This window comes from Tamandua tetradactyla, chromosome 3 (assembly GCF_023851605.1).
Source record: "Tamandua tetradactyla isolate mTamTet1 chromosome 3, mTamTet1.pri, whole genome shotgun sequence".
Taxonomy (NCBI): Eukaryota; Metazoa; Chordata; class Mammalia; order Pilosa; family Myrmecophagidae; genus Tamandua; species Tamandua tetradactyla.
Genome location: NC_135329.1, coordinates 77,964,605 through 77,978,829, shown reverse-complemented (window position 1 = coordinate 77,978,829; position 14,225 = coordinate 77,964,605).

Genomic DNA, 14,225 nt, shown 5'->3' with positions numbered 1-14,225 from the left:
ATTACCAAAATTCAATCTGTTTGGGTGGATTAGGATGCCATTATTTCAATCTTTAAAAAAAAAAAAGAAAGGTGAATATTAATGTATTGAGATCAGAAACATAATAATTCTGTGTTGGTAAAAAGGTGAAACAAATGCACAGCCACCATGCATAGGCCACAGTGGATGAGAAGGGTTGCCCATTGCACAGGTGTCACTGCAGAGCTCTGATTTGAATAAAAGCTTGAAGCCTTTCTGGGGTCGTGGAACACATACATGACAGAATTGAAACAGATATGGCTAACTCTGAGTGGGATTTTCCTTATACATGACAGAAACAAGAAAGATAAAGAGAAACTGGAAATATCGTGCCTTTAATCAAGAGATACAAGACTAAAAAAAATGGTTCTCAAAAGAACCTTGAAATTATAAAAGCAGTTATGGGATTATTTGAAGACAAAGGAATCAAATGAAAAAGGAAACAGCAGATAGAGGAAAATATCACGAGAGTTAGTTTATAATTATGTCCTCATTAATATTCTGAGTCAGAAAGAGGTTGTCAACAGATGGAAATATTTGCCCCAAAAATGAGCTCAAGATTCAACTGTGACATCAATAACAAACATTGTTTTTTTATGATTGTGCTTTGAAGAAAATTAAATAGATACATTTAAAAATTTTTATGACTAATTAAATTGTATTATATGTAGTATTTATTTTGTTACACTTAAGTACTGTGGTCTTATTAAGTTTTCTTCTAATAATTTATAAAACAGCCATGTGGGCTTAACTTTTATATTTTTGAAATTTTATGTTTCACTTTATGGTTTTTAATATGTTAGTCATTTTTAGAGTTCAGTATATCATTTAGTTTCAGTATTTTATAATGAGACTAACTGCATTCTGATTTTACATCCAGTGAAATTTCAAATGCTTGTACCATCATTTCTGTGCAGCTCTGGGATCATATGGGCTCTCCCCTCTGACCCATCTACTTCTGACATCCTGGCCTCAGGCTGAATTCCAACGTGGTCCCTCCCTGCCACAGGCCTCTTGCACATGCTTTTCTTGCTGCCTGGCTTGTGCTCCTTCAGTGTTCAAAAGCTATCTCAATTCTTCAGGTTTTTGCTACTTATTACTAAAGGCAAAACTTTAAACAGCTAGAGAAAATATTAGAGAATGACTGGAAAATATTTCTTTAATTAATAAGAGTGTAAACCAAAAAAGGAAAGATTAATTATAATACACTGAAACAAAGAACTTCTTTTCATCAAAAATCACCCTAACAATGGGTAAATTCAACCCACCAGACAAATTTGCAACTCATGCCACTGATAGTGGATAGAAATTCAAAGTATGAACCGCAAAATTTCAATTATCAATACCATTAAACACATGACAAAGCATTTCACAGGAGAGGAAATTGAAAGGACAATTAACACATGAATAGATATTATACCTCGTTAGTAATCAGATAAATGAGAATTCAAAGTAAACTGGATATTTCAAGCCAAAAATTTGACAAAATTAAACAAAAGAGTCTTGACACTTGTAGACAAATGCATGAAACAGCAGAATGTCTTCAATACTCCATGTTCCAAACACTTTGGCAGTGTAAAATAAGTGGCATTATCTTGTAAAAACTAAGCATACACATAACCTACAATTCAATAATATGACTCCTAATTGTATATCCCTGAACAAGAAAGCAAAATATTTAAAGAATTATATGACCACACCTAGAAATCTGTATAGACTGTTCTTGGCAGCATCATGGATAATGGCATACAGCATGGAGACAACCCACCATCAGTGGGATAATGAAAGAATGCACTGACACGTGAAGGTGTAGTTCTAATAACAGGGGTGCTGGCTTGGCTGCAGCTCCGTTTCCCTGGGTGGGGACTCTGAGATGTCCCCACAGAGCAACAAAAGCAAATCAGAGCAGGACACAGGCAGAATGGCAGCATGCTTGCTAAGTACACCGACAGGCCATGCTCAGCAATCTGCTGCTCAGGCACACGTGCCCATGGGGAAGGTGGTAAAGGAAGGGAAGGGAAAGGGAAACCAGTCTGGGTGTTCCCTTGGTGGGGTGGACATGGGATGAGGAGGAGCACATGGGACATAAACCCTGTCCATGTTCTGTTCCTTAATTAGAAGGAGAATGCAAAGGTGGTTCTTATCAGCGTGATTCAAATCTGTCACTTTGGTGAAAGCAAACCCTTCTTATTTAAAAGCATTGAAAGATAAATTGAAAGAAAATATACCATTTATATCAGGAACAGATAAGAACAAAACTATTCAAGAATGAGCAGAACAGAAACAAACAGGATTATAGAAAGAACAATGTTAAACATTATCAAAGGATTCACCCCCAAAATAGTTAAACACAGGATATTCCCAGGAATGACCTTGAACCAGTAACCTGCATGCAGCCACATGCCAATTTTTCCCTCAGCCATTTAGGAGTGTAAAGGGAGCTCTGTACTGTACCTTATCCTCATTGTGTGTATACAATTATTTAATCTGACCTCCAATGTAACTACATATCTGACTCTCAAGTTGCACAACAGACACAAAGCAGCAAGAATATCTAAGAGAAATCTTTTATGAGTACTGAGTAGACATTTGCACCACCTCCCAAGTGCCTTGCCATATTATAAGCAGCATGACAAAATATGGATCCAGTAAGATGAAAACAATCAGAGCAGGCCCAAGAGCATCTGGGGAACCAGCATGCTGGAAGGCATCATTTCACAGCAGTGAACAGAAGACCAAAAATTCCAAAAATGGTTTTCAACAACAGTGTAGTTATTTGGGAATAAAGAAAATAATTTAGACACCCACCTTACTGCTTACATGAATGTAATTACGAATGGATTGAGTAAAGGATAGAAAGCACAGCTGTCCCGGAGGAGACACTGCTGGTGCCCTGCAGACCCCTGTCCAAGGTGGCTGCACCCACATCCTGGCAGCTGCAAACAGGTACCACTGAGTTTCCACCCGGCACCCTTCTTTGGAGGATTCTCCTCGTCCGGACAAACCCAGAGGTGCCGGGGAGTGACCTGCAGCCAGTGGGTTAGTACCACGGGGCAGCAGGTGGGGCAGCGGGATGCACCTCACACCCCAGGGGCAGGGAGCAGGCCTCTCCTGAAGCCACATCCTGGCCCAGTTCCTTCCAGCTCCACCTGCCCCTTCACCCCCAAAACATGAGCCACAAACACCCCCGCCCCCACCCCATGTTCCATTTCTAAATAATCACACCTCGTGTAGGTATTACAAGTGACATGGGGAAGGTTTTTAAATGATTTTAAAGGAAGGGAAACTTTTCTTCTAAACAACTTCACTAAAATCAAAAGCTTAAAGTAAAACTATGATGAATTCTACTAAAGTTTTAAGCATGTTTAACAGAATGGCAAAAGCATGCAGAAATAAACTTTAAAAATATGCATATGTGAGTATGGCAAAAATCAGCAGGCTGATTTCACCCCTGCTCCAAGGAACAACTGGAGAAGTCACAGAAAAACAACCAGGACAGTGGTTCCAGGGTGCAAGTGACCTGACAGGGTCTTCTATGCCACATAGGTAGGTCCTGGATGAAAAAGCTGAGGAGTTGAGGTGCAGGGGACTGGATGAGTGGGCTCCATCAGGACTCCACCTGGGACAAGACGTCATGCCCAGGAAAGTACCTGCCCTGCAGCTAGCTTGGGAGACCATGCTTCTCAGCTCTGCAGCCCAGAGTTCCCTTGGGGAACCCAGAAGCGAGTAAACTTGCTTTACTGCTTATACAGAGCATCTAATTGGTGCATAGAGCCTACCACTCCCATTTCCAAGTGAGGCCCAGAGCTCCAGGAGTGCACAGACAGCGAAGCATGATAAGGAAGCAAGCCACATGGCAACTCACGCCCCATGCCCCCTGTCCTGCCCCACCCTGAATGCCCTTGTACTCTCTGTCCCACCCCTCACACTTCATGCCATTGGTACCCTGCACTCTACCTCCACACCCTGGGCCCCTGGGCCCTAGCCCTTCCCACCATGAGCCCCTCACACCCTTCGCCCCTAACACTCTGTAACCCTGCATCCCATGCCTCTTGCACCATGCATCTCCTGCACCATGCTCCTGCATTATTGCACTGCATGCTACCAGGCTCCCCCACCCACCCCACACCCCTTGGTGCCACCCCCTCCACACCCAATATCCCCCTGTACCCTTATACACACACCACACCTCCTGCACCACATATCCATGCTATACCCCACACAGCACCCTCATGTCCTGTGGCCCTGGTTCCCACATACCATGCACCTGCACAACACACTGTACTCTTACACTGTGCTCTCCACAACTTGCCTGGCTGGCATACATTTCCAGCTTGGCTTGATGGATGCTGGAAAATTATTTGATGAAATTCAGCATTCTTTTTTGACAAAAACACTTCAAAAATAGGAATCAAACACAACTTCCTCATTATAATGAAGGACACATGAAAACCCATAACTCACATCACACTCTACAGGGAATGACTGAAAGCCCACTCCATAGGTAGGGAATGACATAAGGATGCCCTCTGTCACTACTATTATTCAACTTTGTACTAGAACTTCTAGTGACAGCAATAGGCAGGACAAAGTAAAAATAAGGCATCCAAATTAGAAAGGAAGAAGTAAAACTTTCAATATTTGCAGATGACATGACAGTATACTAGGAAAATCCTGTGAAATCTAGATGGATACAAGAGTAATGTGCAAAAATCATTAACATTTCAACACAAAAGCAATGACTTAACTGAGGGGATAATTAAGGAAAAATTCCATTCAAAATAATAAACTAAAAGAATCAAGTATCTGGGAATAAACTTAACTAGAGATGTGAAGAACCCAAACGTATAAAACTTCAAAACATTGCTGAAAGAAATCAAAGAAGACCTAAATATATGGAAAGACATTCCCTGCTCATGGATAGGAAATATAAATGTAGTTAAGATGTCAATTCCACCCAAATTGACATACAGATTCAAAGCAAGACCAATCAAATTTCTAACAACCTATTTAGAAGACTTGGAAATGTTAGTTATCAAATTCATCTGGAAGAGAAAGGGGCCTCAAATAGTTTGAAATATCCTAAAAAATAAGAACCAAGTGGGAGGACTAACACTTCCTGTTTTTAAAGCTTATTACAAAGCCACAGTGGTCAGAACAGCATGGCACTAGCACAAAGATGGAAGTACTGACCAATGGAATCAAATTGCGAGTGTGGACCTAGACCACCAAATCTATGGTCAACTGATCTTCAACAAGGGGCCAAAATCCACTGAACTGGGACAAAATAGTCTTTTCAGTAAATAGGCATGGGAGAACTGGATGTCAATACCCAAAAAAATGAAAGAGGACACTTAACTTCACACCCTATACGAAAATTAACTCAAAGTGGATCGAAGACCTAAATATAAGAGCCAGTCCCAAAAAAGTCCTAGAAGAAAATACTAGGTCTTTAAGACCTAGTAACCTAGTAACAGGAGGTAGCTTCCTAAACTTTACACCCAAAACACAAAGAACAAAATTTTAAAAAATAAAATAGATAAATGGGAACTCGTCAAAATCAAATGCTTCTGTGCCTGAAAAGACTTTGTCAAAAAGGTGAAGAGGCAGCCAACACAATGGGAGAAAATATTTGGAAGTCAGGTATCAGATAAAGGTTTGATATCCTGCATACATAAAGAAATCATACAACTCAACAACAAAAGAACAAACAGCCCAATTATAAACTGTTTAAAGATACGAATAGACATTTTACCAAAGAACAAATGCAGATTGCTAAAAAGCACATGAAGAGATGTTCATTTTCATTTGCTATAAGAGAAATGCAGATCAAAATTCCAATGAGATATCACCCCATACATATAAGAATGGCTGCTAGTAAACAAACAGGAAACTACAAATGTTGAAGAGGATGTGGAGAAGTGGAACACTTATTCACTGCTGGTGGTAATGTATAACAGCACAGCTACTATGGAAGACAGCTTGACGGTCCCTTAGAAAACTAAATATCAAGTTGCCCTCTGACCCAGTAATAGCAGTACTCAGTATACACTTAGAAGAACTGAAAGCAGCGACACAAACAGACATTTGCACACTAATGTTCATAGTAGCATTATTTACAGTTGCCAAAAGATGGAAACAAACCAAGTGCCCATCAACAGATGAGTGGATAAACAAAATGTGGGATATACATGCGCAATAAGAAGAATGAGATCCTGAAGCATGACAACACCAATGAACCTTGAAGACACAATGTTGAGTGAAATAAGCCAGACACAAAAGGACAGATACTATATGATTTTGTAATTATGACCTTGGTAAAGGTAAACTCAGAGGCTTATAATATAGAATATAGGTGACCTAGAGACACACAGATGCTAGAGATCGGTGAACAGATAAATAATGAGGTTGCACTTAAATGTAAGGGAAAGGACTGAAGTGAAGGACATTCATCAGTGGTTTTCTAAGTAATGTTAACATATTGAAAGTGAACATGATTGAAAGGGGTTGTACCGAGCCATGTATAACATCGATTAACACTACAAATAAAAATCAGGGCTTGCATGAACCACTTCAAAAGTAAGAATCTTGTACAAAGAGTCAATAACAGAGTAGTAGAGGGGAAAAACTACTATTGCATATTATGGCCTATATTTAACAAGAAGACATCAACAGTACCACGGCAATACTAGGGATAATTAATTGTGGGGGTAGGACAAGAGTTAAGGGGAGGTTTCGACTTTTTATTTGGTGTGGTATGTATATCAGTTATTTTTTTCTTGGACACAATGAAAATTGTCTAAAAATGAGAGTGTTGATTACTGAACAACCAAGTGAGGATAATGTGAGACATGGATTGTTGACTTTGGAAATTAAATGATGCCCAGTGGATGGAGGTGCCTGAAGGATACATTGAGAGGTAGAATGGTGAACTGTGATGCATACATATGATGGAATAATGTGCTGCTACAGAAAGAAATGAAGTACTGAGGCATGCAATGAGGTGAATGAACCTTTGGGGCATTATGTGGTACAAAATAAGCCAGAAACAAAAGAACAAATATTGTATGGTCTCTTTTACAAAGTCCCTAAAAAAAAATTGGGGCCTAGATTGCAAGCTCTTAATAGCAGACACATTTATTAAAGAGCTGTTAATGTTATTTCTAGATTTTGAGGAACTTTGGCTGTGTGACACATAAGACTAAGAGTTGAACTTCTTCAGCTTGCTCTGCTACATATACCAACTGTTAAAGAAACCAAAAATAAGTAAGTACATAAATTAATAAATAAGGCTTCAGAGATAAGACCTAAGCCAATTGGGTCAGGGCTAAGGTAAATCAGAATACAGGGGTAAGGATGACAATATCTGTACTTTAGAACCTCACCTACTTTGAGACCAAAGGAAGAGAGGTTTATTTTGTCCAAAACCTAAATTTTCTGTAGCACATAATCTAACTCAACCTATCTGGAAAGCTGGTTTACACAACCCAAACACAGGGAGCCCAGAGTGTGAATGAGGGCTTGTAATTTTTATAGCTTAAGTTAATTCCCAGATACATCCAAGAGTATCATAGGCAGTTAAGTGAAACATATTGGAAAAGCCCCTTGAGGGATGGGAGGAAAATATGGAAATATTAAACTTTACCACTAGGGAACCCAAGATACTATATCAAACATTGTGGACTCCCAAGTCAATAGGCCAAGCCCTTGATCGTGGGGCTCACGTTTGTGAAGCTTATGTAGGTAGCACATAAGCATAGCTTACCTACAGTTATACCTGAGAGTTACTTCTGGAGGACCTCTTTTGTTGCTCAGATGCAGCCTCACTCTCTCTAAGCCCAACTCTGCAAGTGAAATCATTGCCCTCTCCCCTATGTGGGACATGACATCCAGGGGTGAAAGTCTCCCTGACAGCTTGGAAGAGGACTCCCAGGGATGAGTCTGGCCCTGGCACCATGGGATCAACAATACCTTTCTGACCAAAAAGGGGGAAAGAAGTGTAGGAAATAAGGTATCAGTGGCTATTATATAACAGCCACTATAATATAATAGAGTCAAGAGGCTATTCTGGAATCTATTCTTATGCAAGCTTCACCTAGATATTGCTGGTTACTATGGTTTGCCAAATCCCAACCAAAACCATTCCTGCTAACCCTAAAGAAAACCCAGGGCTCCATCTGAGATTCTACAAAAGTTTCATGCACTAAGATTACTTTCCAGAAACATGCAACCTCTAGATGGTTCCTAGACCTAATAAGTCCTGAAACCCAGAAGGCCCAGCCTCTCCAGAGTATCAGCTAGTTCCATCCCCTGTCCTATATTATTAACACCCCTTTCCAACCTGAAAATATTAAAAAGGTCATAGCTCAAATACCTCTAAAGGTTGGGAGAAGGATCAATGGAGAAGGAGATGTTTAACAGAGAAGATAGGATTTAACAAATGAGTATGACTACTAAATCATTATATTGATATTTCTTTTTAGTCTCCAGTGTCTTGGAGCAGCTAGAAGGAAAAACCTAAAATTGCAGAACCCATACCAAACTCTGAAATCTGTTCTATAGCTGTTTGTTACAATATACTTTGAAATTTATTGCTTTTTTGTATACGTTATATTTCACAATAAAAATGTTTTAAAATATGCATATGCAAATATATGCATTCATAACCTACATTTCATGTATTTAAATATGTCACTGTAAAGAAATAATTTTCTTGCTTAAAGATAGTTATCAAATTATTAAGAAAAAACTAATATCAATAGACAGATAAGTAGAGTATATGCAAAAAGATTTCACCTAAAAGGGAAATAAAATTATCCCTTAACCAAATGAAAATATTCTCAATCCACTAAGAAGGACTATAAAAATTAAAACTGCAATCAGATAGTGTTAGGTACAGATGAGGATATAAAAAAAAATCCTGTTATCTCACTAACTTGGCAGGGTGTTGCTAAACAGTTACACATATAAATCAGAAATGAGAGTAAAATTTTACCATCACATTGAATAGCAAATGGGTGATAGTTTTCAAAATTTCTAGCATGCTTATTCTTTTACCAAGGAATTCTGGTTCTACGAATTTATCCTGCAAATATTATTACAGATGTGTAAAACAGTTCATGGCCAGTAACATTCATTGTAACACCATTTATTGTCCTAAAAGAATAAGGAAAGAAAGTAAATATTCATGAATAATTAAATAGGTAAGACACAGGTTAAATAAATTATGATACAGTCATGCAATGGTCTGGTACACAGTCATTAATGGAAAAAAAAAGGATGAGCTCCCCACTTACTGAAAAGGGGAAAATCTCCAAAACTCTCTAAGTGGAAACTGCATGCTGTCATGCTAGGGTTTTGTGTTCAAAAGAAAAGAGCACAGAAGGTAGTGCACCTGTGGAGGCACTTGCAGTGTAACCTCCAGAAATCTGCACAGGAAGGTGGGGGTGTAGTCCTCTCCAAGGGGCCAGGGGCCAGGGTGTGGGGGGCCTGAGTCTGGGACAAGTGGAGCCCTCTGCCTGTGAGCCTGAGTGGGTGCTGAATGGGATCCTGTCCAGGCTCCTCACAGATGCCCCTTCCCCTGAGCTCCCCAGACCCTCTGTGGTCATCTCCCCTGAACTTCCCAGGCCCTCTGTGCTCCCCAGGCCCCCTGCAACCCCCTCTGTGTTCCCCAGGCCCCCTGCACCCCTCTCCCTCATGGGTCTCCTCAGTCCTTGTGTCCCTGTTCTCACCCCTTCTCTCCACTGGGTGGGCATCCTCAAGTCCATCCAGGGGTGCAGTCTGCTACCTGAGGACTCTCCATGCTTGCGAAGGCACCTGGCACAGGAGGGGCTGTCTCGCAGTTGCATCTTGGCACTTTCCTGCCACCGTCATCCCTAGAAACCACAGCATGGCCAACTGCAGTGACACGAGCAACATAAAGCTAAAGAGACCAACCATCTCACCCAGTGTCACAAAATGCTATAAGTTACTGGGCCAGGACCCCATCCTGGTCTTCCTGGTGCAGGATTGAAAGCAGAGGGGTGGGAGAGAAGGTCCTTCTCACATCCATGCTGCAAGCTTACTGTAAAGTTACCAGAGCAGGCTGTGGCCATGCCCAGCCACAGAGATCCCTGGGGACCTTTTAGAGCTGACCAGGGAAAGAAAGCATCTCCTGGGAGTAGGAAGGAAACCCCGCAGCATAGGGAGAGCCAGACAACATGGCGGGAGTCAGGGTCAGCCATTCATCCAAAGAGCCAAGCAGGGAGGGGCTCAGGCTCAGGGCCCAGGCAGGCAGAGACATGGACCCAGAGTCTGGAGGGTTTGGGCTTGAGCACAGGGCAGGGAGCGCAGGGGGAGCAGGCCGCCATCTTCCCTGTGCCATGGCATCCACACAGGCCTACCAGCCTCCCCAGAACTTGTGCTGGCCTCCAGGATGCCCCTGTAGGCAACTGGGCCTCACCAAACCCAGGGAGGCCATGAGCAGAGACCAGGGCACAGAAGACACCAGGTGGAGGGGTGCATGAGCAGGGCAGGTGGGCTGGAGTGGGGGCTGCCCCTCCGGGCCTGGGGGCACAGTGGGGAGAGGGCATAGCTTCGCCATCCCAGACTGCCATGAGGGAGCAGCAGGGGCCCAGCCTGCAGCTGCTCTGATACCCCAATTACCACACACAGGGTGGCTGAGACATCTGGAAAGTGGCATCTCACAGCTTCGTCGTTTGGAGATCCCAAATCCAGTTGTCCATGGCCATGCTTCTTGGAATGCTGCACCTCTGGTGGTGGTGGCCTGGACACAGCATGCTTCCGGCCTCCACCTCTGCTTCTTGCAGGCTGCTCTACAGGACCCGGCATCTGGATCCAGCCCACCCCTGCTCCCTTGGCCCCCTTAACTAAGCTCATCTCCCGAGCTCCATTTACAGGTGGGCCCACGCCCTCAGAACCGGGTCAGGACCTGAACATGTCTTTGCTGGGGATGCGAGTCCATCCTCAGCACGTGCCCGGGCCATCCTCAGGAGAGCCAGCATGAGCTCGCTGTCACAGCCAGCAAGTCAGGCACCTGCAGAGCCTCTGCTGTCCTCAGCCACACCCAGCCCCCATCGCATCCTGAGCCAGTTCTTGTAGGTGGAGCTGCCCGGCCCTCTGCAGGTCCCCCTCTCCATCTGCGTCCCTGCTGGGGCACCTCCATCCACAGAGGTCTGCTGGGGCCACTGTTCCACCTGACCCAGCCTGGCTCACCTGGAGGCTTTCACTTCAGGCTCACGGGGTCTGCCAGAAACAGCCTGCAGAAGGCAGACTGCAGGGCACGGTGTCAGCTGCATGAGAGGGGGAGGTCCCAACTGCACTGGGGGTGGGGGTGTGAGCCCCTGGCTGCACTGGGGAGGCCTGTGGTGGCAGCAGCCCCATGTCCTGCTGGGGGCAATGTGGCCGGTCTCTCCTCTGCAGCAGCTCTCGTGTCTTACACCAACGGCTTGGCTTTTTGACACGGCATCTTTACAACTGACCAGTGCTCTGATTTGTTGCAGATTGGGTGCATGTCCATGGGGGATGCAGTCCTGGCTGCCTCTGGCCAGGCCTAGAATAAGAATACTTGTCCTGGAGCCTGCAGCAAAGCATAAAACAGCCATGGGCCTTGGGCCACACCTGCTCTCTGCCTGTCCGTGCCTCAGGCCCTTCGCCATCTTCCAGCCCTGAGCATTTGTCTCCCTGACCACTGCAAGGCCATCCTTCAGAGGGGGCTGGAACTCTTTTGGGTGGCAAAGCCTGGCCTGGGATGTCCCCCCAGATACACAGCTCCTCAGGGGACTGCCTGTGTGGCACAGTCACCTAGAAGCTGCCCAGCAAGCTGACCACCTCAGTGGCAGGGGACCATGCAGCTGGCCTGAATGCACCTACTGCCCCCATGCCCACCTGTTCTGCTGCAGGGACATAGCTGCCTGTTGTCAGAGAAGCTTCCAGAGGAGGGAGCTGAGGGCTTGGCCCAAGTGGACAGATGCTGCCTGGTTCACCCAGGACACCAGAAGCGCAGCCAGCCTCCTTGAGGACCCCAAGGAGGCCAACCCAGCAGGCCCCCAGCCTTCCTCATGCACCAGCGGCACCCAGATGCTGGGAAAAGGAGGGCATGAGTGAGAGGAGGGGAGCCTGGGGGGACCTGTCCCACTTTCTACCCACCAAGGAGGACCCTGCTCCCTCCACTGCCCCTTCCGACCTGAAACCTGGATACAGCCAGGTGGGAAAGGCCTGTCTGGAAAGAAGTCCCCTTCCTGACTCTGAGAGCCCATCCCTCTGTCAAAGCAGTGCAGACCCCCTCTCTGTGTAAAGGTAGACACAGTAGGGCCCAGGGCCTGCCAGGGCAGGTGACCCATGTTCATGGTGACACTCCCACTGAAGGACACACCCAGAACCAGCCATCACTCCAGCGAGCTGGGTGCTGTCCTCCCCACATTGAGATGGACCACAGTGTCAGGGAAACACTCAGCCTGCAGGGATGGTGCTGCTGCTGGCTCTGAGGAGGAGCTTGGCCTGGGGCCTGGGGTCAGGCTCTCATGACTTCTCAGGGGCCTCGCTGGAGGGGAGACATGGCAAGATTGCAAGCCCCACCCTGCTACATGGTTCTCATCACCAGGGCAGGGCAGGGGCTCCATGCAGTCACAGGCAACAAGGACAGACCCCAGGGCACAAGGACCCACAGCCATCACCCCCACAAAGTTCCAGGTGGAGAAGCCGAGTCCTGGGAGCTGGCTGCAGGAGCCCTGGTCTCCACTTTGGGGGGATCTGGAGAATGCACAGCCTTTGCCCTGCTGCCCTGGATGCCTGCTGCCCCCTCCTCCACAGATGCTGTGCCTTCTTGCTGGAGCATCCTTTGCTGCCCTCTGCCTGCCCCGTGCCCACCTCCTTGGCCTCCTGAGACCCCAGCACTTGGGGCCTTCTTCCTTAGGCACAGGTGTCATCCTTCTCCACCTCTGTCTATGGGATGCCTTGAGAGCAGAGTCCTCCTTAACCCCCATCTGGGTCAGCTCAGTCCAGATAGGGTGGGAGACTCCTCCTTCTGCAGCTCCCCAGGCCAGGCAGGGCCAAGGGCCCTGAGTACAGGGCAAGCCAGTGAAATGAGGGGGGTGGCAAGTGGCTTCCCACCTGGACGTCCCTGTAGCCAGCGGTGCTTTGTTCTCGAAAGCCACCTGGCACTGAGCACAGGGGAAGGCTGGCATGAGGGCCTGCACTGGGGATGACAGAATTCATGGGGAGCCCTGCCTCTGCTGCCACATGGCTCAGCTGTACCACCTGCACCACCCTCTCAGTTCTTACAACCCCAGGCAGCAGGTTCAGGTGTTTAAGGTTAGGACTTGGGGGCCAGGTAGCTGGCAAAGGCCTGGAAAGAGCCGGTGGTTCCAGGCTCACAGGGGCTGCTCCCATGCCCTGGCTCTGGGGGCTGCATTGAGGGCTCAGCAGGATCCCATGAGGTGGGCTCTGGACAGTGGCAGCTCACTGCGATCTTCTCAGACATACGCTGGGAAGGAGCAGCTGTGCACAGGCGTCTTGGGTCTGAGACACCCAAGACCACAGATGGTTCATTTGACTTGCCCAGAATTTCTCCACCTTATTTGGCCATGAAAGCCCCCACCTGCCCCACCTCTGCTGAAACACCTGTGACCTCTCTCAGGTGGACACTGGCCCTTGCCTACTCATGATCACTTCTTCCCTTCTTCCTGGGTCAGAGAGCCTTGCTGGTTTCTCAGGGATGGTAACATGTCCTGCACAGAGCACATTCTGCAGACTCCTTAACAGTTAGGAAGGGAGGACGACATAATTCTCCCAAGTGGAGTTATTCAGAGGTATCTTGTGGGGCTTCCAGTGTTCAAGGTCATGATACAGGGTGACTTCCCCCAAGGCATGTCCTTTGCTGTGCTGCCATGGGAGCATGTCTGTGATCACTGGAGCTGCAGCAGCCATCTTTCAACCAGGGAGAAAAGACCCAGAAAATGGCAGCCTTCTGCTCTGACACCTTTGGACCCTGGAACTAGGGTTAGCAATTTTGATTTCTTGCTAAATGATGCTAACAATACCTTACTTTGTTTAAGCCACTGTTTTGTGTTTTATGTAAATATTCTATGATTTGCAACTGAATGCCACCCCTAACCCATACCAGACAGCTTTGTCCTATCCATAGAATGCCCTAGGAAGCTATGGTAGGTGAAGTGTCACCTCTTCTCCCTGGCCTGGGTTCCAAACCT